Source organism: Carassius auratus, chromosome 34 (assembly GCF_003368295.1).
Source record: "Carassius auratus strain Wakin chromosome 34, ASM336829v1, whole genome shotgun sequence".
Taxonomy (NCBI): Eukaryota; Metazoa; Chordata; class Actinopteri; order Cypriniformes; family Cyprinidae; genus Carassius; species Carassius auratus.
Window position 1 is genome coordinate 26818195 of NC_039276.1, and position 26215 is coordinate 26844409.

Below are 26215 nucleotides of genomic sequence, written 5' to 3' on the forward strand. Positions count from 1 at the left end.
GCTTTCCCTTACTCTGCTTCTCTTGTAACTACGCTCTCTTGGTCGTGCTCTTCCGAGATTCCTGCACTTCCTTCAAACGACTCATAATTCTTTCTCACGCTGCTTGTTTGGTTGGATGCTCCTCAGAGTGAGGATATTTCTTTTCGTTTCCTGTTTGCGCGCTCAGCAATATTCCCAGTGCACGCACTAACAATCTGGAAAGGAGTGTTATACTGAGAACAAAAGCTTTGACGTGTAACCCACTTATGATGTCTGTGTTTTCCCTAAAGAAACAGTGTTGCGTGTATCTGTATGTATAGGCTATTCACAGAAAATGTCACAGAAGTCAAAGCCCACATTTGGGGGAACGCTTGCCCTATGGCCGTTTTCTCCTTCAGCTTCACGACTGGGGTCACATATCACACAACAGACCGGATGTTGTAAAAGATCTACACGCCCATCCTGGTTTACAACTCAGCGAATGACATGCATTTCAACTAAGTCTTTATCTATTATAAAATGTGGGAGAACTGCAAAACAAATTAACATTATAAAGTTTGGATATTTGCTACTGTCAGCTTCAGCTGATCTTGAAAACCAACTGCGCTCAAGCTACATTAAACATGCCTTAAATACAGCATTCAGCATGTATAACAAATTCAGCTCAGAGATTCTTCCTTCCCTGTGGTGTTTATTTCTTCAGTGGTTTAAAGTCGCTAATCAAATCTCACGCCGATGCATCGCCCCAGGGTGTTTTCCAGGGAAATTTTTGAGGGAATCCTAACTTGCTGCAATATGCAGAGTTTATTGACCGCTAAGAGGCAAGTCTAACTTCAAGAACGAATTATGTCTCATTGACAAACTGATCCATCCATCATAAGACAAGGCCAGATCTTTCAAAAATCTAGTTCAAAACACGTACGAAGGCGCAAATCCGCAGATCAGTTTTTCTCGTGACAGTGTGAACAGCACAAAGCACATGGAATCGGAGCCTTTCAATTCCGATTTGTGCCACTTCCACATGTGGTACTGAATCCGATTCAGTTCAGGTGTCTTGAAAAGTGACTGCAGTGTGAACCGTCATTTCGGAATTCCTGCAATTTTTACGTCACTATAGATCAACATTCCTCACGATTCATTCCCAAAGCTATCAATTACAGTAGCGTAAGGTAGTCGGTGGAAGTACAGTGATGTGTCACAACTCATAAGTATTGCAGTGACAACTCTATAGACAAGCAAGACATAATTTTTTCACTAACGGATTATTTTTCAACTCCATGGGTTATAAACCAACCCCACTAATGCGATATATAACCCCCAGAATGCAACCGGGCTAGTTTTGGACTAGTATTGAGAAGCAATTGGACAGATTTTGTTGTGAAAACCTGGCAACTCTGTTCATATTGTTCTTTTGCGAATGCGGGTCATTTAAGAACCATGATCTGTTCACACTGGAAATCTGATATTGGCCACATTTAAAACCACATTAAAATACAAGCATGCACTGATGAATTGTGTGCAGGTTCAGTTGTGCTTTAACAACATCCCGTATGCAATATTCCCAACTCTTTCCACAACAGATCAAAATAAAGCTTATACTTTCATTATTAGTCAAATGCCCCACAGGAGTTTTTTTTCTAGTGGGTAACAACCACAAAATCCTTCAGCAGTTACAGTAGGAGAGGTCTTAAGTTCATCATAGGCCTGCAGGAGATCAGATCGAATATTCTGCAAAAATACAACCTCAAAGTAAACCTGCTGTGATCAAAAGAATATCTGGGGCACCGAGCATGCCAGCAATGCCCTACAGCAGGGCATGCATAATAAACAGACATGTTAAACAGCGCATGTACAAATCACACCATTTACTCACTCTTACCGTCATCACAAAACAAGCCCTTCAAGCAAAGAGCCATTTACAGAAAGGGCAGGATGTCACATTTTTGTGGTGTCTCGTTACAGGCTCAACTCCCTTGTGCAGGAGTTTGACCTTACCTCTGCTACAGGGCAGACCTCTGACGAGCTCTCTCTCGTGACTTCCACAGCGACGGAGGCAAACCAGCGCTCACCAACCCTCAGTTACAGTTACACTGCGCACAAATGCAGTGCTACAGAAGGGCTTCAGCACCTGTCAAAACAAACATGCCCGGCACACGTCCGCTGAGTCAAACCAAAAGACAGATCAGTCAAGCTGCACAATGAAGTTTTTTTACGAGACACTCAAGCCTGCCCACCAAATTAGACCACTATACTGCTCCGCTTGATCTCCCTATACCCGTGTTCTGCGTGCACTGGTGTATATCAAATCATGAGAACTATTCGTTAAAATGGTCCATATAGCACGTCATTCAAAGTATTCTGAAGCTGTCCAACAGCTTTGTGTGAGGAACAGACTGAAATTTCAGTTCAGAGTTGCCAAAAAAAATTGTATTTGAGATCTACAGTGGAGTACAGGATTGTATTTAGTTTGGAAAGAGGAGAGCCAGAATATTTTTTTTTTTTTTGAACATCTAATAAGTGATGGAAATTAGCATCAGAAACGGACCAGAGCTATGAAGCTCTAGAAACCACCAATCCCAGAATTCCCTGTGACCTTTGGCCCCAGGCTGCAATGATCTTGGGATTACAAGTACAAGTTCCAAAGTAAGACTTAGACAGACACAAATGAGATGCTAATGAATCTAACTGTATGGCAGCTCTAACTAGACTGGCCCGAAAATATACTTCAGGCTCTCAGTGTGTGTGTGCGTGTGTGTGTGTGTGTGTGTGTGTGTGTCATCCAGCTGCTTCCACTGGGAAACTATTGACTCACTCTGTGTATCCACTGCATGCTTACATCCAGCTCTCACGGATACGCAGATAATATATGCTCCCACACACACTAAAACAAACATATATCTCTCACAGCTCTAAATCAGAACAGACACATCATCCCACACACACACAGTAAAAAGCCTGTGGTCTGTTATACACACGAGTACACAGAAAATAGGATACCTGCAGTCTCAAGCCAAAGTAGGAACAAATATCCAAAGCTACGCATGCCTACCGATCCCGTCTCAATTCTCTGTGTCCATATGATTCGAGCGGGAGATGGCAACTAAACAGACAGTCATGATCAAACATGGGGCTTCAAATCGAGCACAAGATTACAAGCACACGCTCTGGGGATGGAGACGAACGAGAGCCGGAGAAGAATTAATTCACCAAGACTGAAGGCATATCTCTCTCTCTGGCTGAGGTAATGAAAAAGGGCTTGTGAACACGAGTCTTCCGGCTGTGAGAAAGGGGATTGTCAGGAATAAGAGAGGAGAGGATGTTTTCCAGAGCCAGTACAGTAATAGACCTACAGCCATAAATCTCAATCTATATCTACCAGCCGCGCTACAGATTCACACGCACAGATACAGCTATATTACACTACACTGCTAGTCTTTGGGAAGCAAGACACGGGTATACTGCAAATCTACAAACCACTGAGTAGAGGCATTATAAAAAGGAGAAAATGGAAGAAACCACAACACTTAACAAGGCTCTAGGAATGGAAGTCCTACCTAGCGTTATTAAAGCTAATTACTCGTTGTACTTACTCGTGAACACATTAGCCGAACATAAACGATCGGTCAAAAGATTTTTTTTTTTTTTTTTCAAAAGAAAGCAAGAAAACATTAAATTGACCAAAAGTGACAGTGTAGACATTTATAATGTTTAAAATATTTCAATTTCAAATAAACGCTGCTCTTCCGAAATGCTGAAAAGAGCACACCACTGTTTCCACTAAAAGATTAGGCTGCACAACAATTTTCAACATTGATAAATGTGACTCTAAAGTGATTTGTGGTTTCTAAAGGATCATGCGACCATGAAGACTGGAGTAATGGCTCCTTAAAATGTATTTTTAACATCACAGGAATAAATCATCTTAACATATATTAAGAGAGTTATTATACAATGCAACACTATTTCACACTATTGCCGTTTTACTGTATTTTGATCAAATAAATGCACTCTTGGTGAGAATAAGAGACTTTTAAAAAATCTAACCCCAAAATTTGCAACAGTAATCAATGTTTTATATTAACTTTTGTATTTAATTAAGTATTATTTTTATTATTATTATTATTTAAATAGGCATAAACACACAATTAGGAAATACATAAAACATTTAATTGAAAGTTTAGCAGGAAATAACTATCTTAATATGCACAGCTATGGCATATGCTGTAAAATGTTCGTACCGCCCACCCCTCTGAAGAGCGATTAAGCTCAGAGTAAATAAAGCTTAACTAGAATCAGTGTGAAATTCAGAGGCGTTGAGGAATCCCTTCAGAGCTACAATTTCCATGATAAAGCACTCAGGCGTGAGGTTTCTGATGACTCGTATGTGGAGTAACGCAGCTGCTCGGTTTGGCCTCTGCCCAATTAAACCCCTGTGTGATATGATCAGTGGTACCATAACCCTCCTTGAACTACTGGGGCTGGCTCTCCTTCATCTTTCGCTCCATACGCAGGTCTCTCAAGGGACAAAGTTTGGACATATCTGCTCAATTTCATTCATTGACAGTCCCTCTGAGACGTCCTCTTTCCATCTTCCTCATTACTCCATGTACCGGACACCCCAGCTGGAGCATGTCGGGCATAATCCCAGGGTATGAGCAGACATGTGGGTAATTTCTTTAATAGGTTATCCTGGGTTTTACACCTCCCTCCGTCTCATTGGGTAATCCAGAGAGAGCCACCACAGTAACCCTCAAACATCATCAGTATGCAGAGTCTAAAACACAGGATGGCAAGGATGATGGAATATTCACGTTTTCCTAATAACCGAATGTGAAGAATTCATCAAATAACCTATCATTTATTAATGCGATTATTTTAAGGTGGGTAATTAGCTAGAGAAAATGCATGTCATGAAAATGTATGCAAAGTACTCTCTGGTGGCTTTCTGCTCATAAAATTATATTTCTGCTGATAAAACTGCCTCTTTGTTACCAAGTGAATACTTATAAACATACAGTATTATGGGTCAAAGACGAGACTTTCCACCTCGGTGATCATATAAACATAGAAAGCAAGTTCAAGTTCATAGCATGCAAGTAAAAAGTGTGTGCGTTAATGTTTTAAATAAATTTTGTGAAAATAAAATGTCAAAATATTAATGAAATAATGTTCCACCATCATTCAGTCTATAAGAGATACATTTATGATAAAATGAAACAACATACTTATTTTGACTTGTAAATCTATAAAAGAACAAGTAATAATACTAATTTTTTTATATTCAAAATTATTAAAAACACAAAAAAATTGGTTTTTTTTTGGGGAGGGGGGGGCTGCACTGAGATCCTTAGTCTTTCAAAGTCAATTGTAAATGTATTTCTATACTTCAATCACCGTTAACTAGATTACTATTTTGAAAAATGCAAAGCAACGTTTACTTAACTGAGAAATACTTCATAGCTACATGTTTGTTAAAATATTTTATACAATTTACTAAGTATGTGTAATAGCATATAGGTTTATTGTCATTTTATTTCTCTCTGTGGTATCAAAATTAGCATTATATGGAAATTTTACGCTTATGGAGACATTACGCTTTAACCTCCTGCATACACAAAGTATTCTCGTAGCTTCATAAAATTAAGGATGAACCACTGATGTCACATGGACTAGTTTAACAACGTCCTCACTACCTTTCTGAGCCTTGAACGTGTCAGTTGCTTTGCTGTCTATGCAGAGTCAGAAAGCTCTAGGATTTCATCAAAAATATCTTTATTTGTGTTCAGAAGATGAACAAAGGTTTGGATGTAGGGATGGAAACGATACAATTTTTTTAGTACCGAACCGATATAAAACATTCTGAGTATCTGACGATACTGATCCAATCCAATTTACATAGACTTTCTATACTTCTCTGTGTTGACCTGATAATCATTCTTTTGTGTTAATCACAATCTACTGCATATACACAACTCCATTTTAATGAAAAATAACAAATGAAAAAATATATAAATGATTACAAAATTACACTATAAACTAGGTTGGTAGACAATTCAGCAGCAAAAGATACTCTAGATTCTAGAAAAATCACGGGAACACAATTTTATCAAATCTACTGAAATATTTTATTTACAAATAAAAGTGAATAAGTCTAAAATCTGATAAAATGTTACATGTTGTAAAATAAATTATTGAAAAAACAAGTATATACATTTATATAGAAATCTAAAAGACGTTTCTTTTCAAAAAAGGAAGCAACGTATCATAGATAGGACAGAATAAGAAAGACTATAAATAATCTTTGATTTCGCAAAAGAAAATTATAATGCTTACTGGAGACGTGAACCGGTTCAAACGATTCAGTCCTATTTGGTGAACTGGTTCAACCGGTTCACTAAGAAGAACCGGTCAAAATAAACGATTCGTTCGCGAACCAGACATCGCTTGTACAAAGGGAAGAGATATTGATTCATAGTCTATTAAATCTGTGCGTTAGTTTAATGAGCCTTTCCTTTGAACAGTTTTAAACCTCCGTTACTGTGCGCTCCTGAAGAGAGTTTCATCGTTCTGACTGTAGTAACCGAACGCTACACGCAGATTGAACACTGATTGGAGGATGACAGACAGTCACAGCCGAAAGAAGAGTTTATGTAAACTTTAATTTAATGACTTTAATATTAATCTGTACCTCACATTGAACTATGGTAGAGCTTCAGAACACTTGAAATATGTTCTTGAAAACGTTTTGGTGCTTTATAATGTTTTTCTGCCTTACGTGTGGCTCAACAATAACAATAGTATGCACACAATATCGGATTTTGATCAGTCTCGTCTGGCCGATACCCGATCCGCGGAAAATGCCTTGGATCGGAGCCGATACCGATCCCTAGTATCGGATCGATGCATCCCTACATCCCGGCTGCTCACACGTGTTCTGCGCATGAGCCGCACACAGCCCAACATTAAATCAGTTAACCGACCATCGACAGCCTTAATCGATCAATCTCTTATCGACAAATAACCGATAATCGGTTAATCGTTTACATACCTAGTTTGGAACGGAATGAGGGTGAGTAATTAATCACAATTTTCATTTTTGGGTGAACTATCCCTTTAAATAAAGAAGGTTGATATGCTAAAAAAAAAGCTTCACAGATGGAAGATGTCAACACATCAAAAAAGAAAACATTAGAAAACCACAGGACAGTTCTTGTAGATACAATAGACTGTTAATAGTGTAAGGATCTCATATCCAAACATAATTCTCTAAAGATGTGCATCTGGAGCAGAGCTTAATGAGCCGTCCGATGACAACTGCTGTTTACTCACACTGAGTGTCCTTCACCTTCCCTTTGTACTATAGAGCTCCCTCTCTGTTCACTGCTGAATTATTCCCTTTGATGCACCTAAACACACACGCATCCATATACACAGAGTGTGCAGACCTGCCACAGGCCCCTCTTCCCTTTTCACGGAATCTGTGAATCATGTGCTCACATCACCTGACCATGATTAATGTTTACCGAGCCTTCAAGGGTATAAACAAATCTCAATGTGTCTTTTAGGTCAGTCTTGAGAAAATACTTCCAGAAAATCCCAATGGCTTTAAAGTAAACTTTTGTAATGTTAAAGGTAAGAGTGTGAATATTTAGGCACCTCACAAGCCGATAGGATTCTAAAACATACTTTTGTAAAAGTATGTTATAAAGTACTTCATAATAAATCAAAACTCTAGCATACACAAATGTCATTGAGTATTTGCCAATAAAAACTAAGCATAGAATTGATTTAATGACAGTGAGTAAAATTATGAGTTGTCATTTTTGTGTGAACCTGCCCCGTTAAAATGCTTTCTCCCAGTTTGAGGTGCGGGATTCCACTAAAAATAATATATAAGCCATATATAAGATCTGAAAAAAAAGTGAATCTTTTAATCATGTTTTAAGAATTTGACCAATGAGAGATGAAGTGAAAGTTCAGGAAAAATCTTTTTAAAAATATATATAAAATCGTATTATTTAATAATGATTATAACAACAATCATTTTAATTATTATTATAAAGGAGTGGCAGGTTTCTTGGCAAATTCACTTACTGATTTTATTTTTATTTATTTTTTTTGTCAGTAATTTACCCACGTTGTTTTTTTTTCAAAATCATATTACTTTGTGTAACAAGGTTAGAATCAGTCATCTTCACTTTCATTGCATCTTTTATCAGTATAATGAAAGAAAATGGTGAACGAGGCTGTCATTGTGCTAAACATTTCCTTTAGTGCAACATGGAAGAAATAAAGTCAAATGAGTTTGGGTAACACGATGAGGGTAAGTTAACGACGACAAATGTTTGTTCCTGTCTGAACTATCCCATCAAGTCCTTTTCAGTTGACTTCATCAGGGCTTTACCACACCTTTCAACACAAGCATCATGCAAATAGTTGCAAATAGTGTGATGAATGAGTGATTTTTTCCATGACAAGTTCTTGATGTTGTGCTGTATAATGCAAGAATTAATGCCAACTAACACAGTCCACCTGACAGAGAGAATAATAACTAATGAGTGAATTCAGCCAATGATGAACAGCTGCTGTTAACGAGCAGATTCACTGAAGGAAAGAGAAAGACAATCCCAAGAACTACAACTGACTTCAGCCACAGATGAAATCAGCTGAAGATTTAAACAACAACTAAACAAAGCTTTACCAGCTTCACTCATTACTAGCCAGACATCTTATGGGCAATGAACAAAGGTTTTGATGATGATGTTTTATTTTTGTTTGATGTTACCATTGTGGAGATCAGTGTTTTCTTTAGTTGAGCTCCTGACCCTTGACTTTTGTTTAATTGCTATAACTGTGTCTTTAGAATGCATTAGCTATAGCAAAACAGTTGTGGTTATGGTCGATCAGGTGATTTGAAATGTTTATAATAGTTCTAAAATGCTAGAGTGACTTAAGAGTCTTGCTGGGCTCTTTCGAATAGATTTGTATGAATGTTTTTGGATTTTCCCATTTATAATAAAATTCTATGGTATTTTGTCACGTCGCGCCGCTCTTATAATATAATGTATTTTAATCAGTGATGCAGTAAACTGATGCACCGGCACAAAGTTGAAATGATTTTCAACAGTCACTTTGTTGTGTCCTGTTGTGGCACAGACACGATGCCAGCATAGTTTGTCAGTACAGTTAGTAGGGCTGCACAATTAATCGCATGCAATTGTCACGCGTGTCTCGTCATTAAAGCTGGTTTCAAATTGAGCCGCACTTAAAGGGGGGGTGAAATGCTATTTCATGCATACTGAGTTTTTTACACTGTTAAAGAGTTGGATTCCCATGCTAAACATGGACAAAGTTTCAAAAATTAAGTTGTATGTTTGAAGGAGTATTTCTGTTCCAAAAATACCCCTTCCGGTTTGTCACAAGTTTGGGAAAGTTTTTTTCGAGTATGGCTCTGTGTGACGTTAGATGGAGCGGAATTTCCTTATATGGGTCCTGAGGCACTTCTGCCGGAAGAGCGCGCGCTCCCGTATAGCAGAGCACTGAGAGCACAACAGACTTCACTGATCAGAGCGAGAGCGTCGCCAAATGTCACAAAAGAAGTGTGTTTTTGGTTGCCAGGGCAAGACAACCCTGCACAGATTACCAAAAGAGAAACAGCATTAAGGGACCAGTGGATGGAGTTTATTTTTACAGAGCATCAACGGAGTTGTGCAAGTGTTTGTGTTTGTTCCCTGCATTTTGAAGATGCTTGTTTTACAAACAAGGCCCAGTTTGACGCCGGTTTGATTTGCACATCGTTTATTTCTTAAGGATAATGCAATCCCAATGAAAAAGGGTCACGATCGTGTGTTGGAACCGCAGGCGGTGAGTAAAACTGCTTCAATTATCTCTGCCTCCTTGTTAGTGCGTCCCCTCCCATACCGGAGACCCGGGTTCGAGCCCCGCTCGGAGCGAGTCATTGCTGCTGCTGCTCTCGTTCAGTTTCAGCCTCAGGATCTGATTCTGGATCATAAATAAACGGCTGAATCTGACTGTTAGCCATGGTTTGTTTTGGATTGTTTTTGTCCTCACGGTAATGTCACAGCTTCCAAACGCTCTCAACGCAAAAGCCTACTCGCGCTCTTGATTCTTTAGCTCCGCCCACACGTCACGCCTCCAGCCGCTCGTGTTTTTCCGGGAAAAATCAGTACAGACTATCTTTCTCTTATAAATATAATAAAACTAAAGACTTTTTGGAGTTATGAAGGATGCAGTACTACTCTATAGTTACTCAAGATTAACAGGAGATTGAGTGAAAACGAGCATTTCACCCCCCCTTTAATATACAGAGCCCTAGTTCGCTGACAAGCTACGCAATATCGCAGATGAATCGCATGCGGTTATGAATGTGATATTGCTAATCACAGAACCAGCTTTACTGACGAGACACGCATGACAATCGCATGCCATTAATCATGCAGCCCTAACAGTTAGTAACGTATCAGATTGAGAAGTTCGTAGACTATCTTTCTGCAGTCCAATAGATGGCAGTGCGGTGGTGGCTTGAGCCTGTTGAACAGGTGATTAACCGCTACGTTGTCACCTATAGTTGGAGAGACTCAATGCTAAGTAAATAAACAACAATGTCCCCATCTTTTACTCTCACAATGAGCTTATAATATTTGTTAGCTACACTAGTAGGTCGATTTCCACGATGCAGAAAACTTTGATGGAATCGCAGAAATCCAGTCATAAAAACAGTATTTACTGTATAACATTCGATAATGAACGATATTGCATAGCTTGTCAGTGATCTAAGGCTTTGTCTATTAAATGACGCTCCATTTGAAAGCAGGTGTTTGCGATTTAGCTGTAATCACGGAACCAGATTTACTGACTAGATGCGCATGATCATATCGTTAGATATATTGCCCAGCTGTAACAACAATACCGTGATACCGTGAAACCGTGATATTTTTGCTTAAGGTTATCATACCATCAAAATCTCATACCGGCCCATGCCTAGGTATAATAATATTAACATATTGTGAAATTTAGGAACTCTAAATTAACGGTAGAAAGCTGTAAATTAACAGTATAGTGCTAGCAACCACAGCTGACAGTAGGTTACCGTTATTTTACAGTGCAATTTTTTTAAGTTTTGACACATAAAAGAGTCTTAAGTCTCTTAAAATCAGAGTCATCAGACAAAAATACAAGCACACAGTCCTCCATTTACAGCTATCAGCTACATGACAGCTCCACTCTGAATGGAATAGTTTTCCCCTTCATTTTTCCTTGATTGAGCAGATCGCAGGGGAAGTAGACAGAGACTCTGAAAACCCACTCACTCACCCATTGAAACGGCACCTCCTAAAAAAATGCCTGGCATTCACAAACCTTTTAAAAGCGAACCCCTCCTCACCTGCCCAGCATATCTCTTCTCCACTACCTTCACTACAATACGCCCCTCGTCCAAAAATAGAACACTTAGTTTTTACAAGAACTAGGATGACAGCATGCTGCAACGGGAATGAGGCAATTAGATCTAAAACAAGAGAAAGCGCGCTTAAAAATGCATTTAAATACGAACCGAAAAGACACCAGTGAGAGAATGCAGAGGTATATTCAGAAACTGAAGTACTGTGATGTTATCACCGAGATAAACAGTGTCAAATGAAATCTGTTTCTAAGCTCCGCTGTGACAATGACGATAGGACTTCAAAAAGCACAGCTGATATGTGCACTTGTCAGAGCAGAGATGCTGTTAAGAGAATACCGCAGCACTTACCCTGTAGCCATCAGTGAGAAGCATTCACGGAGACAGATGTGTGTGTCTGTCCAAAAGTATATATAGACTACACTATGATAAAGTGTATCTACAAAGGACTACGGCTGTAAATAACAATTGTACTATTCTGATAAGAACATCTTTTAATGATTATTAGAACAACTCATCTTTAACGCTATCCCACGTGCTCAGCAGTTATAGCATGACATTAGAACACAAATACTACACAAGAGTCACACTACATTTATGGAGCTTTTTGTCTTTTTGAAGCCTAACTGCACATATCCAATATCTATTCGACTAAAATTATTATTTATAAATATTTTTTTTATTGTTGACATTCTAGTTGCCAACTATTCATTTTGACACTACAGTGCACTACGGTTTCAGATCACAAGAGCTTGATGATTCAAAAGTGCCATTTTTAGTAAATTAGCCTGCCTTCCCTCAGCCAGCTGAAGAAGAGCAGTCAGGAAAGTGAGGGGGGTGGAGGGCGAGAGTTAATTGTGTTGCCTAGCTGATGCTTGAAGGTCAGCGCACTGGCAGTGTGTTTAGCGCGGTGGCAGAGAAAAGGCTAAGTCACAGATCTGGCAAGGGACTGCCACATCCCACAATGCAACAGTGCATTTGTGTTCAACTCTGGCCTTCCATGCCGACTGATGGAGGACAAGCTTAAAGGGGTGGTGGCTCATTATGTTACCCCTGTGCATTATCGTGACAGAGCAGGTGGTTCTGGGGAGCGAGGTTAGGGTCCAGAGGAAATACAGGAAGCGTTTCACTGAGAGCAGATCGTGTTCTGGGCTCCTGAAGGGCAGAGCCTGGCAGTGTGTCCATGCACGGCATAAGACAGGATTTAAGGAGTATATTGAGAGTGATTCCTTGTTAACGTAGTATTAATGTGTCAGGTTTAGTCATTATTTATACTTGTTTTATGTATGACAACAGAACATATGTGAATTGGAACCACATTCAGTTGTATTATAACATGTGACAGTTCACAATTAAACTGATGCCTGTACATTTTCAGGACTCACAGCCTCGTTCTTATTTAATAAAAAATGTAAATGGCAAAAATTATAGTTATTTGTTAGTTAACCAAATTAATAATCATTCGTTTCTGCCTTAAATATTAGTTGCATGTATTGCTTTTTTTCTGAAGCAGATTATATGTTGTATAATACATAATATATAATATATTAAAGTTCCAGACAGTTGAGAACTCAGAAACAGCTCAAAATGTTTTATAAGAGGCATTTGTATGCAAATGACATGACTCACACTTCTACATGAAAGCAGCAGAATAGCAGTGCTGGAAACACAGGTGGGACTCTAAAGATCAACCATAGCTCAACTAAATATCTTCTAGCAACTGCTGAAAAAGTTTGCCCAACAGACATCAAATGTGGTGATGTACCGATACTAAAATTCTGGTCCAAACCAATAAGCTGATTATTATTTCCATGGTCTGGCCTATAACTGATTTGTTTTAATCTAAATAAATTTAAAAAACTAATAAATAAAAATATGATATATTAAATCTTTCAAGTGAATGTAAGCGTTAAACGACTAACCTAAATGTAAAATGAGAGGAAATTTGCATACCATTAAAAAGTCAATATCATCTGACAAATGAAAAATCTCCAGTTTCAGTTTATATCCTATGATACTGATATATAATGCATTGCTAATCAGTGGCAACTAAATATCAAACTGCTGTCACCATCTTTTGGCGCTTATGCAACCATTTTCATTGTAGTCTAAAGCCTCGGAAAAATATTCATCCGTCACTTATCCCTCGCTCTCTCAGTCTATCAGTATGTACTACTGAAAGTATGTATTTAACTTGTGCTGACTCTTCTTCTGGGTCTCAATTTCCATCTTTATCTCCCCACAGATGATGTCATTGTGATGGCATGTGCCAACTAAACAAGAGCTGGCAAGGGACAGGATTGTGGGATTTTGGCGCATGCAGCACTGACAAGTATTCACACATCCCTCTGTTCAGTGTATGTCCTCTTCTGTTGACATTAACTCAATACAGTAAAAGCTTAGGCAATGAAACAGAGCTTCAATTACACACTCATCTGGTTTGGCCCGAGAGGTTCTGGGGCGGCGAGGACACTTGCTCTATGATTGTCCGCTGTGCCCCAATCCCCCTACCCCTCCCTGGTCAACATTTCCCGCTCAGCTTGGTGGTGCATTGCAGCTGTCACTATTCCCAATGCCTAATAAGCTAGTAATGCAAAAAATCACTATATAAAAAAACCCTCTGCCAACCAAATGTCTGTGTTGGGTGAGGGAGTCTTTTTATTAGAAGCAGCACCCCATAATTACCATTCCACTTCACTGAGTACCGGCCCAGGCAATTAATGTGTCATCCAATTAGCCCACCAGGGAATCTGTAAAGAGCCCACCATTGTTAGCATGCAGAGGTCTCCAACCCAGGTGACGCTCAGCATTTGAAAGCTTAGGTTAGCCTACAACTTAACATATGCATTATAGTTTATTAACGTAACACAAATCACTCATTTGAGAGTGCTATTGATAAAGTGAAAGAACCACCTCTTTTTTTAAGACATTACTACTCTTATTCGGCATATATATATATATATATATATATATATATATATATATATATATATATATATATATATATATATACACACATTTATTTTTCATTCAAAGAATATTTCACATTTGTCGTCAAATGGAATTCTGGAGAATAAAAAACAATAAGATAGATGGAGTTCTGATGGTAAAATTACTAGAGGATATGCAATTCACACCAGATTTTTTTTTTTTTTTTTTTTTGGTAGATGTTCTGTTTGTTTCATGTAAAGTATCAATTATGTTGCACCTTCTAATAAAGTTTTTTTTATTTATTTGAATTTGCAGAGTGTTCACTTTGGAGTCTGACAACAATGTACTGTAAAAGGGCAAGAAAAGTGATTACAGACCTGGGGAAATAATAACAGCACACACTCACACTGACAAATCCAGCATAGGAATGTGACTCAAGCAAACGGACAAACACACCTCTGTACAGGAAACGGTCAGGTCAGAGTGCACATCATTTCCTCTGTAAACAGAGGGATGCATTTCAGCAACGGATTACAGAATGTGATGGAAAGCCATTGGAAAAAGAGGGTTTGTGAATTGCAAAGGGGATTCATTCTTACAAACAAATCTAATGATGCAGCCTGAAAATCAGCCTAGTTTCTTTACCCTACCATGTCTCAGAAGAAAATATTTCACCTTGGGGAACCAAACTGGCTCTCCATCTGCTTTATGAAGTCTTTACTCAAAATAAACAAAAGGCCAGCAGTCTCCAAATTATAAGATGAAATACTGGAATGTTCTTACAAACCTTTCTTAATTGGCAGTTTATGTAAAACCTTGAACTTACGCAATGTGATATTAATGAGTGCATTGTGTGGGATAACATTACCCGGCCTCGAAAAACCTGCATCATTTAATTATTATGATTCTGCATGTTGATTTGTAGTAGAGACCACATTTTTTTCTTCAGATCTTTTTCATTTAATTGCAAGGTTTGTTTTCAATGGCCTCTCGGTACATTTTAAATATTGTGGACCTATTCTGACGTCAAGAGCTTCTGGAAAGCCATAACCGATGTCTGAAGCTATGGAAAGACTAGCATAACCTATATGGAATTATCAGTTGTTCAGATTTTTGGTGCAAATGAGGAAATATGCCTATGTGGTTGACTATTGACTAGTCAACAACACTCAACAAACACAAAATGTGTGGGAGCCTTGGAAATAATTTTACCTGCTGAAAGAATATGCAATGGTATGAATGTATGTTGTAACAATATCTTCCGATGAAGCGAATAATGCATTATCAGAGTTAATTGTATAGGTTGACTGTCTGAAAAGAAAAATAATAATAATAGTTCAGAAACAGTGACGTAATTTACATGATGTAAGCACATCAAATCTAACACAAAAGCTAAGGAATTTTAACTATAATACTTAATAATGACAGCATGTCTGCCATACAAGCTTTACTGATTAACCTGTGCTTGTCCACTCCATTAACACAATGCTAATGTATGTAAGGAAGTCATGTGACTGACTTTCTGTTTAGCTTTGGTTAAGTTTGTGACTGTGTATGTGTAAGCATGTGTAGAAATTAGTGCTGAGCGGTTTACCGGTTCATATCATTTTTTTTTTTTTTTTTTATGAAATGAATTTTTTTTATACCACAATACCAGAACATGTCTGAGAGGGATCTCTTTTCATTGTTGCACTGTGGCGAGGACACACTCTGTCCCTTGTCTGTCTGTCATTCATACCCATCTTTTCCATTCTCATTTATACCTACAGCACCGAGGTGCACAGAGATTAACCCCTCGGCTTCCAATCTGTTACATCCATCAAAGCTGTGGCTCATACTCACATTCACAGCTGAAGAGTTCCAGGTTTGATGCTGTGCTGTTTAACCTCCAAGGCTAGAACTGCAATGTGGAGCTGTCTGAAAACACATCTAAAAACATCACAGGACTTCTCACCATAAATCTATAAACAGCACTGATGCATGTCTTTTCCCCCTCGCTGAATATCAAGGAAAATTCCCACCGACAACAACACAAGCTGGATTCTCCATTTGAGGCAGAAAGCCAGGCCAGAGTGTGAGGAAATTACGGCTGTGTAAAACTACACGGTTCACTGACATACAGGACAAGCGTGTCCATGATAAAGACAAGGAAAACATCTCCCTTCAAACACATGGCCCAAGTTTTTAGAAATGTAATCTTTGTATTAATGTTGTTTTCATATGGTTTTTAAAAAACCTCTACAGCATCTCATAAAAAAAAGAAAAAAAAGTAAATTAATTACTGTGAAAATGGCATGTGGTGTAACATTAAATAAAATGTAATAACACATTGCCCTTATATCTTGATTAAATGTTAGTGCAGATTTAAAAATAAAGATGTTTCTGAAAGATGTATTTTATGCTCGCCAAGGCTGCATTTATTTGAAAAAATATACAGCAAGACTGTAATACTGTAAAATATTACTTAAATATAAAGTAATTGTTTTTAAAAAGTAATTTTATTAAATGAAATTGTATCATTTATTTGTATCGGTCACAAAAGTGGTCCATTGATGGCTTTTCAGAGAGGGTTTTATACCATGCTAACTGTCTAAAGTCTCTTCAGTCTATTTATCCTCTTAGTTAACTGGTTGATGGATGACTAGTTGACTACCCTGACCCATGCTTAGAGGCAATGCCCCAAGCACAGCAGTGGCATCGGCCCAACAAACACAAGCCAAAGCTTCATCAGCAAATACCTTCATGTGCTTCCATGAGAGAGTGCTGTGAGAGGGAAAGTGTGTGTCTGTGTGTTCGCTTTCTCTGTAGGACTCCCTTCCTTTCATGAATAATGAAGAAGTGTTTTGCACACTCAGCTGACATGCAATTCACACTGCAGCACAACCAGGGCAAGGCCAGTGAACACACTAGAGAGAGCGCTGGGCTGATGGGATCTACCACTGGGACACGGACAAAGGAAAGTCTTAACAGTTTAGCTCAGACCAGACACACACAATCTCCAGACCTTCTCAGATAGTTTACTCATGGACCACATGCAGTTCAGTAACTGACGCATACTGACGCAAATAATCTGGAAACTAATTCTCATTTAGCAGGTCTTTCTGAGGAAAAAAAAAAATTCCAACATTTGCCGGGTTCCATCTTTAAAAGCCCCAATATACTCCTAGCAAAATCGAAGAATAAACTAGTGCGACGTCATTTCAAACAAAATTAGCATTGAAAAGGACACTAAGCCTTTGTTTTACAGTGTAAAACTGCTTATTTTAAAACAACCTATTGAATGCATAAAGTGCTATAGCATAAATAAATGTATTGTGACTTGACTGGAATGCTAAAATGCAGATCTGCTCCAAACATTTCCACATCATTAGAATCACATGCTTTCTTAACTACTGTTTTCTCACCAATGTCATTTGTGTTCTGTGTTTATTTTATTGAGATGAAAGCACTAAAACCTAAAAACCTAAATTCTACTGCTGGGTCACAATGTTAAGGTTTATAAAGCACAAGTCAAATCACCTATATTTTTATAGTGCCTCATAAAATACTGATTGTGTCAAAGGAGCATGTACAGCGTCAAACTGGAAAAAGGTTTGCCAATAATGCAAGAAGACAATAACAAAGAGTCATTTTTCCAGCTAAAGTCAGTTCATTGATGATTCAGTGATGTCATAATCCAGCTCTCTTCCAATAGTGTCTGTGTAATCAGTCAAACGTACCCACAGTTTCCAAGCATAAGTCTGGCCCTGCAGATTATGGCATGAATGTGGTTTGGATTTAATAATCCCAGAAGGCAAAGAGGTACAAGGAAAGAGGCAAGAAAAGAAGGCAAGAAAAAGAACTATGGAGGATAAAACGAAATTAAGAAGTGATAATGGGATTGTCTATCAGGCTCTGTCACATTTTCTAAGAAACTGGGTGTAGTTCAAGCTGTTCTGTCTTCTGAAAGGAAGGACAAATTTACTGGAGAAGAAATTGCATGGAAACTCTGGCACTGCTGAAGCGATTACAACCTCACCCACGTTCAAAGTTCATTTAAGAGAGGGAACCGGTCCGGAGATGGAGAATAGGTAGGATTACATAACTTTTGATTTAAACACAGGTTAATGATAACTTGTGCTGAGTCATTCTCTACTGTAAATCCATTCTCTGAACTCAGTGAAAAATGGAGATAACGAAAGACTCCAGGGTATCACATTCATTTACTCTGGCTTTCGAGGAGGGATTCGGATATCCTCAGAAAGTTTGCTATTGTTTTTCTCAATATGCAAGAGTGTGTTTAATTGTATAAGGACCAGGGCTGAGCAAGATATTATTCACATATTCAAAAAAAAAAAAAAAAATGATGTACTCAATGTACTGATATTGTAAAATAATAATGCTTTTTATTTCGCCATTAGTATGGATAGACTAGTTTCACCCAATCCTTTTCTCATAACTCACAGAAGTATGAAAATGCTAAAACAGAAATAATAAACATCTAAAACAGAAATAATAAAATAATAAAGCAAAAATGCGAATAGAGCTGAGAAACTTTATTAATGTAGACAAATCAGTTTGATCTAATATTTTAGCAAAAACACAATCGTTCAAATCTCGGGTCAGTTAGATGTTTTTTTTTTATTATTAGTTTATTCAGCAAGGACACAAAATTGATCACAAGTAACTGTAGTACTGTAAATATTGGTGCATACAAATGAGTAAATATCATGTATATAATGTTAACAAAAAATTATCTCTTGGGCAACAATGGCTGTTTGGTAAAAATTTCTATCATTTAAAAACCGAAACATATAGAGAGTAGTGGTCGACCAATATTGGTTTTTGACAGCCGGGGCCGATATCTTGGAAACAGGGTGGCCAATGGGCGATATAAAGCCGATATACAGTAATTGTATTCATTTTAATTATTATTTAAGAAATTTGAAATCATGTGAAAATGGATTTAAAAATAAATTTGTACAATAAACATTTATACTAGATGTCAAAGAATTTTCCACTAATAAATATTTTTTTATTATATTTGAATTAATGATTTAAGTAAACTGTAACCAAAAGTGCACTCAGTATTCTGGGAAGTTTGTGTTCAATAAGAATCTTTTTTTTTTTTTTTTTTTTTTTATAAATAAAGCCAAGGTAACACTCATTTTACAAACAGAACACAGTGAAAATGACATGAATATGACCGTGGGCAAATGCATAAAGTGCAGCATAATTTGAAATCACTAATTTAATATTTAAAGCATTCAATTTGCATATGCGCACACTTGACAAAATCTCTGAATTTGAACTTTAGAAGTTTCCAAAGTTTGTGAATTTTTATGTTCATTAGCCATTCAAGATTTGTTTAAATTATGTGTTTAAATTATGTATTTAATGCATTTAAATTATGTGTATTTGCTGAAGGCAAACGAAAAACTATTATAATGTTTGCCTTTCTATTACTAATAATATAAAAGCAATCGTTATAATAATTTTTGTATACACTTTAATTCCTTTGTTTAACAGTTATCGGATTATTAGATTGCTCAGGCGCTGCCGTTCACAGTGGAATTAAAATTCCTGCCTCTAACGCATCGGCCAAACAGAAAAACCGCTCCAAACAAACCTTCTGACAAAACGAAGCAGAAAACACTTACTGCATCAACAGAATCAAACTTGACAGTGACAGCACATAAAGCTCAACTTCCTGCCTCTCACGCTCCGTCCCTCTGGTACATCTTTGTTTTGTGTGTAAATTTCTTATGTGAACACTTGCGTTCTTCCTCTCTTTCTACCTCGTTGTATCACTCAACCTCCCTCTAGCTCGATCTCCCGTCTCTTCTTCTATGTGGTTGACAGCACAAATCTGTGGTCATGACCTTTATATCTCAGAGGCTGACTGTGAGTGGTCAGGCCTCGGGATGTGGAGCTCTGAAGCGGTCACAGATATCCACACTCAAATACACACATAGCCCCTGCTTACCTATAAACGGACAATTAACGTCACGGTCTCCAACATATGGTCAACACAGCCATTTCAACACAACTGTCGATGGTCTAGCTCCTAAAACACTTGACAGGATGATGTCGTCTGCTGATTAACTCATTAATAGAAATGTCAAAGGGGTAGTTTAGCCAAAAATGGAAAATGCCCCGATACCAACACTTGTGATGACTGCACTTCACCACTTGTCTACTTTTTGTCTGACACATATTCTTGGCAGAACATGTTCAAGTGGGTGTGAAGAATGCGACTGCTTGCAGAGCTTCTGCTTACCAAATGCGACACACATATAGTCACATAAAAATGTACGTTTTTACACATTTTAAATTTTTATAAACTTCCAAATGTCTTTTGACTAGTCCATACATAACCGAAAAATTGTTTTGGGGCGTGTGGGTTTCTGAACAAGATCTTGAGGAATGATGATTCAAAACACTGAGCTTTGGTATTTTTTCAACCTGGGGCGGCTTGGAAAAATTACTTCCTGGTCATATACATGCATTCTCCAGTGGTCAAGGCCATAAATTCAAAATCAAATTTTAAAATCAAGGCCGATTTTTTTTTTTTTTTTGCGAAATTTGAATATTTTTATTTATAATAATTTGAGCAGAACGAATATTCGAATGTTCGACTATCCGAGCACACTCTTCAGACAGACAGAGAAACTCAAATTCCCATGACTTCTAGCTATGAGAAGACTGTGTGAGCAAGAGGGAGGACAGGAGCAGGCTCTGAATCAGTAGGGGAGAGGGGCCGTCAGGGCCCAAATCTGCAATGAAGCACTTAGACGTGGTGTTAAATTTCACAGTCCTGTCCTGCACCATCATGTCCAGTCCAGAATGGCCATTTCACAGAGGAAATTCAAAACCAGCCATGCCATTAAGAGCAGACAACCCTTAATTACAGCTCAAAAGCCCTTCACAGGGTGTTTATGACTGGAAAATCAATCAGTGATCATTTCAGTGTAAATGGCAATACAGTGCTAAATAATAAAGCTAAAAAATTAAATAATTAAAAAAAAAAAAACGTATTAAGTAGTATGTCATCACATTCTATCATCATTATTTATCAAAACAAAAACAATTAAACATTTTTTGTTAAGTAATTATAAATATTTGAAAGCTTTTATCTGCCAAATTAAAGTCATTTGGAGCAACCAACAAACAAATGTTACGTAATTATATTTGTATAATATTTATAGAATACAGAAAAGGATATGGAGAAGAGCACCGTTGATCCTCATGACTTTGTCTCAAGGTCTTTAAGTCTTATCAGCAAGGTTAGTTCAGGTTTTAGTGTCATGAATTAATAAATTAAACATAAACATAAAAAAGTTGCTTGCCATCTTATAAGTCAGTCATATAGTGTCTTCCTGTCTAAGCGCAGTGGGGGGGGGGGGGCTACGATAAACTCCAATACAAACCAAAGTTTATGCTGGCAAGTCCTAGTTCTGGCCAGAGGAGGTCTGACACTAAAAACAGTGATCAGACAGAGAATGGATGGAAGAAACAGCCAGGACTGCAATCCAGCAAAGACAGAGAAAGATGCTCTATGCAACTACAGACGTCTGTGATGGTGCCTGGAAAGCTTGTGAAAGAGAAAGGTTCAGCCAAGGGACAACGTCTAGTTCAATTTCCCAGTGAGTTTTCACACGCTGTAGAGCTCCTCAGTAAAAATCTCCTTAACTGCTAATAGTTCCTCATGAGAACATTCCCCATGGCCAACAAACCTTGTTCACTTAATGAAAACACAATTAACAAAACAATGCTCTCGTTAAACTTTCACAACACCCACACAAAGAAAGTCTGCATGGAAAACAAAGCTAAAGGAGGCTTTTGTGCAAAAGAGAGAGAGAAAAGGCCTGACAAAGAGTAATTTTACCATATTTAACATCTTGTCATAATAATATTGTCCCACCTTCAAGCCACCAACTACAGTCTAGATGCTTTAAAATCGAATACAATCTCAGTTCAGTTCATATTAATAATGTTATGCTTTGAAGATTATAAGATTAACTCGTATGAATTTGTTATGATACAATCTTATATTTATTATATTTAGAGGTTGACCTACATGTTTCTAAAACTTTTAAACAAATTTACCATATACATCATAAAACCTGATACAGAAAGAATCATCATCGCTTAAAATAGCGATCTTCTTCTGTGGCACGGGGTTGAAATCATGCTTTGATGAGATCTTCATACTCTGTCATCTTTCATAGTAGTCAAATCTCTTCAGTCTCCGCATACGACCTACAAAGAAACAGTGCTAAAGTGACAAAATAATAAAAATAAAATTCATGCTTGGCCGCTCAATCTTTTCCAACCAGAGGAATGTCACATTTCAGGAGTGCTGTGTGCAGTGCAGGATAAATCCTCTTTCGACTAACTCCGTTCCATCACTGCTAAATCAGCTGCATGCATAATGGCTGCTCCAGATTACAAGATGATTATGGTAAAAATAACAAAACTCCATCCTGACCTTTAACCCTCATCTGTGCGCTCTATTAGACGGGGGCGTCTGTCTCCAGGGCAGCAATCTGGGCCTCCTCTCTCTCTCTTATTTTTGGGAAAGATGAATATTTGCTGTAGGACAGCGTGCATATAAAACAAATTAGAATAAAAAAAAGCTATTTCCAGTTCCAAGCCACAAACTCCACTGTGACGTGATGTTGCAGATGTGAACCTCTCTCTCCCAACATGATTTCCACAATCTAAATTTATGGGACGACGACACGTGGGACTTTTGTTCATACCATGCAGATCCATTCTGCAGCTTTAGATAGAGTTTAAAATGAATATCGTGCACCGTGAATATCTGCTACACAAACTGACAACATTTAGTGGACATCCACCCAGCGAGGGAAATCAGGAATCCTTAACCACCAGTGCGTCATAAATCAATACATTTACAAACATTTGCATGACCCTGCCAAATCCATAAACACTGTAATCCATATAACTTTAATAGAAAAGTTCAAGTAGATTTAGGTCAAAGTTCTGAGGGAGCTGTTGGCGTAAACCAGCTGACTTGCAAGATTTCTAAGCTGGACACAATTACCAACAAACATAAACTATAATTTCAAACAAATCATGTCTGGAACTGCAAAACCACACGTCTCTAACTGACGGATTCATTTGTAAATCACCACGTACGACATTTCTGAACGAGAGCTGACAGCACTAATAGATTTAGATCTCTTGCCTTTACAAACCGTAACCTAATAACATGCAAAAAAAACAGCAGAAATGATAAATGAGACTCAATAAATCGGAGAAGTTATGGCCATGTGCTAGAAATAGCAAAATGGCTCAAATGGAGAAGAAGGGTTTGACTGAACAGTCTTTTGTTTGGGGACTGGTGGCTGGTACTGAGAGAGGAGCGTGTGCAGCACATTCCAGAGGCTCGGTCCAGAAAACAGCACATTTGGAAATGAGATCAGTAACAAGAGCACTCTAGACATTTTGAACCAATCCAGGAATATTTCAGGACTAAATGACTATTCAGATTCCCTTCTAATGCCACTGGAATAGAAGGAGGAGCGCACTGTTACTGTTAAGAAAAGTTACTTTATTAGTAATTCATGTCAAAATCTTGCATAGCTGTTCAGAAATATGAAATGGAAAAGGAAGCTTAAAGCCCTCAAATTTGCCAAAACTGCAGGAATTTGATTTGATATTTTCAACAATGATGGCAACCAAACAGTTGCTGGCAGCCATTGACTTCCATAGTATTTTTTCCTCTACTATATAAGTCAATCACTGGAGGGTGAATAGATGATGACAGAATTGTAATTTTTGGGTGCACTGTCCCCTTAGAAATAATTTATAGACTACGCTAATAAAAAGCTTTTTCCATCATTGTTTTTCCTTGCATTTGGAATCCTGTTTATGGACTAATGTGCCTGATGCATTACGTAAGCTCAATTATGTTGTCATTTGTTGCACAATGACAGATACTACGTGACGCTTACATACGAGATTTGTAACAGAAAATGCAAGCAAGCTGTTAACGTGTTCATCCGTCATGCTTTAGATTCTACATTCCTCTCAATGCAAGACAGAAACGCTACGGATCACGACCCGTGAAAGAAACGTCAGTAGTGGGTGTGATCCGAGCGAAACTCAAATCAACATATCGTGCGTTCATATCAATACATAACTCATACAGGAAATCCAACACATGTTCAAACACATGCAGATCGATAGTTCTGTAAATGTGATGGGAATGCAACACAAGTTCCAGCATTGTGTAGTAAAAATAAGCGGGTTAGCTTTTCCAATCCTCTTAAGGATGCTTCATGAGAAACTATAAAAATAGGATTATTGTCTCCAGTTTTTGAGCCACTTAAGCCGAGCGGGCGAAACCCTGACTGGTGTAAAATTCAATTATCTCAATGCTTGGAGGTATGCAAGAACCAAGAGTCTGTGAAAGGGAGATGAACAGTATCAGGAACCTGACCATAAATGCAGAAAAAACACAACAACTGTAAATCATAAGATGTGCCACTGTTTATTTTGGGCGCGAAAGAACCGTTTTAAAATAACTCCAGCAATCAGACTTAATACAGACATTTAATGTATTAAATGCACTAAACCTTTCTCTGGAAAAGATCTTTTACTGTATTTAGCAGTGTCATCATTTTAATATCTTCACGTTCTGATGAGACTGCCTGTGCGTACTTTCCTATAACTAAGGATCCTCATATGTAACCCAAAGTCAGACATTATTGAACTTTAATTCCACATTCTTCTGAGTCCAGTAAAAAACAAGCATTAGAAATGCAATAGAACTAACAAGACTGCATTGTTATACTGTAAACCAATTTACCTCAACCAGGAATTTCCGAGACCCAAAACAGAAATACTGTCCATTTCTTTTCATTGAGGATGTGTGAAGCCTGTCAGTAAGTTTACATTTTGTTTGCAGGTCTCATAAGATTAAAAAAAGTCAATGGAAGTATGTTTGATCCTTTAAAACACAACATGAGAGTCAGGTTTCATTCACTTCCAGTGAAGTAAAGTGCACATCTAGCCGTGCTCGTTCACTCATAACGCTCTCACCACAGTGAATAGCATTTATATATAAGCAACGCACATATAATGAATCCTCAAGGCACTAGATAGGCTATATATGATGGAAAGCAGTGGTTGTACAGTGCGGATTGAATGCACGGCGCTTGCACACAAACATGTAGTGAATGACAATGGACATTCCCAGCAGCCATTCTTTCTACAATAAGATGCCTTAAAACAAAAACAAACCAAGAGCGGATTTTAAACTATATGGATCAACCAATGTTCCTCACTGTTACACGAATATGTGTAAAATCCAGCAACTTCAGGAGGCGGCTGTGATCTCTATTGTGGCGTCAGAGCTGCTGAAGACAAAAGCCGAGCGCGAGAGAGACAATCACTCAAAGTGCCCCGGTTTATTTCTCTTTTTGAATTGCACCATATACACAGATCCTTTCGATACAGAAGCGAAATTCATATAGACGCGACAGTGATCACAATTTTTGCCTGGAAAGCACACCAAGGCAACTTTAAGCAAGGCTTTTTTTTTACTCTAGTTGACATTTTACTCTGTTGTTCTTCTTACCTTGCTGTAACTCCTGACAGACCGGGCTTTAGGAAAGCAGAAAAACACTCTCTCTTTGCAGACTTGGGTGTTTGCTGGACGACACGTAGCGAATGTAAATCCTTTTCGGTGAGTTTTTGTCCGTGGGCCCGGGCTACTGCTCTCTCTAACCCTCGGTCTGTTCAACCTCTCGCTCTCGGCCAGCGCGAGTCAATGCACGCGTGACGTCACCGCTGCGATGGAGCGGCGCGAGGGCGCGAGCGAGGAGGGAGGCGCGCGCGATAATGGTGTTGATCGTGAGGCTGCTCAAATATTAA

The 26215-nt window shown here is 38.1% G+C and overlaps 1 protein-coding gene across 2 annotated transcripts in view; it reads right to left on the bottom strand.

Moving 5' to 3' along the window:
- The window catches only part of LOC113053653 (cytoplasmic protein NCK2), a 49755-nt gene extending 23606 nt beyond the window's left edge, over positions 1-26149 (bottom strand). Inside the window, exons 1-2 of one of the 2 annotated variants that reach the window (XM_026218830.1) lie at positions 25920-26149; positions 1975-2107 (exon numbers count right to left, since the gene is read on the bottom strand). The gene's annotated coding sequence lies outside the window, so the exon portion shown is untranslated. The remainder of the gene's footprint in view (positions 1-1974; positions 2108-25919) is intronic. The other variant, XM_026218829.1, reaches the window with a different exon arrangement.
- Positions 26150-26215: the final 66 nt, after the last annotated feature.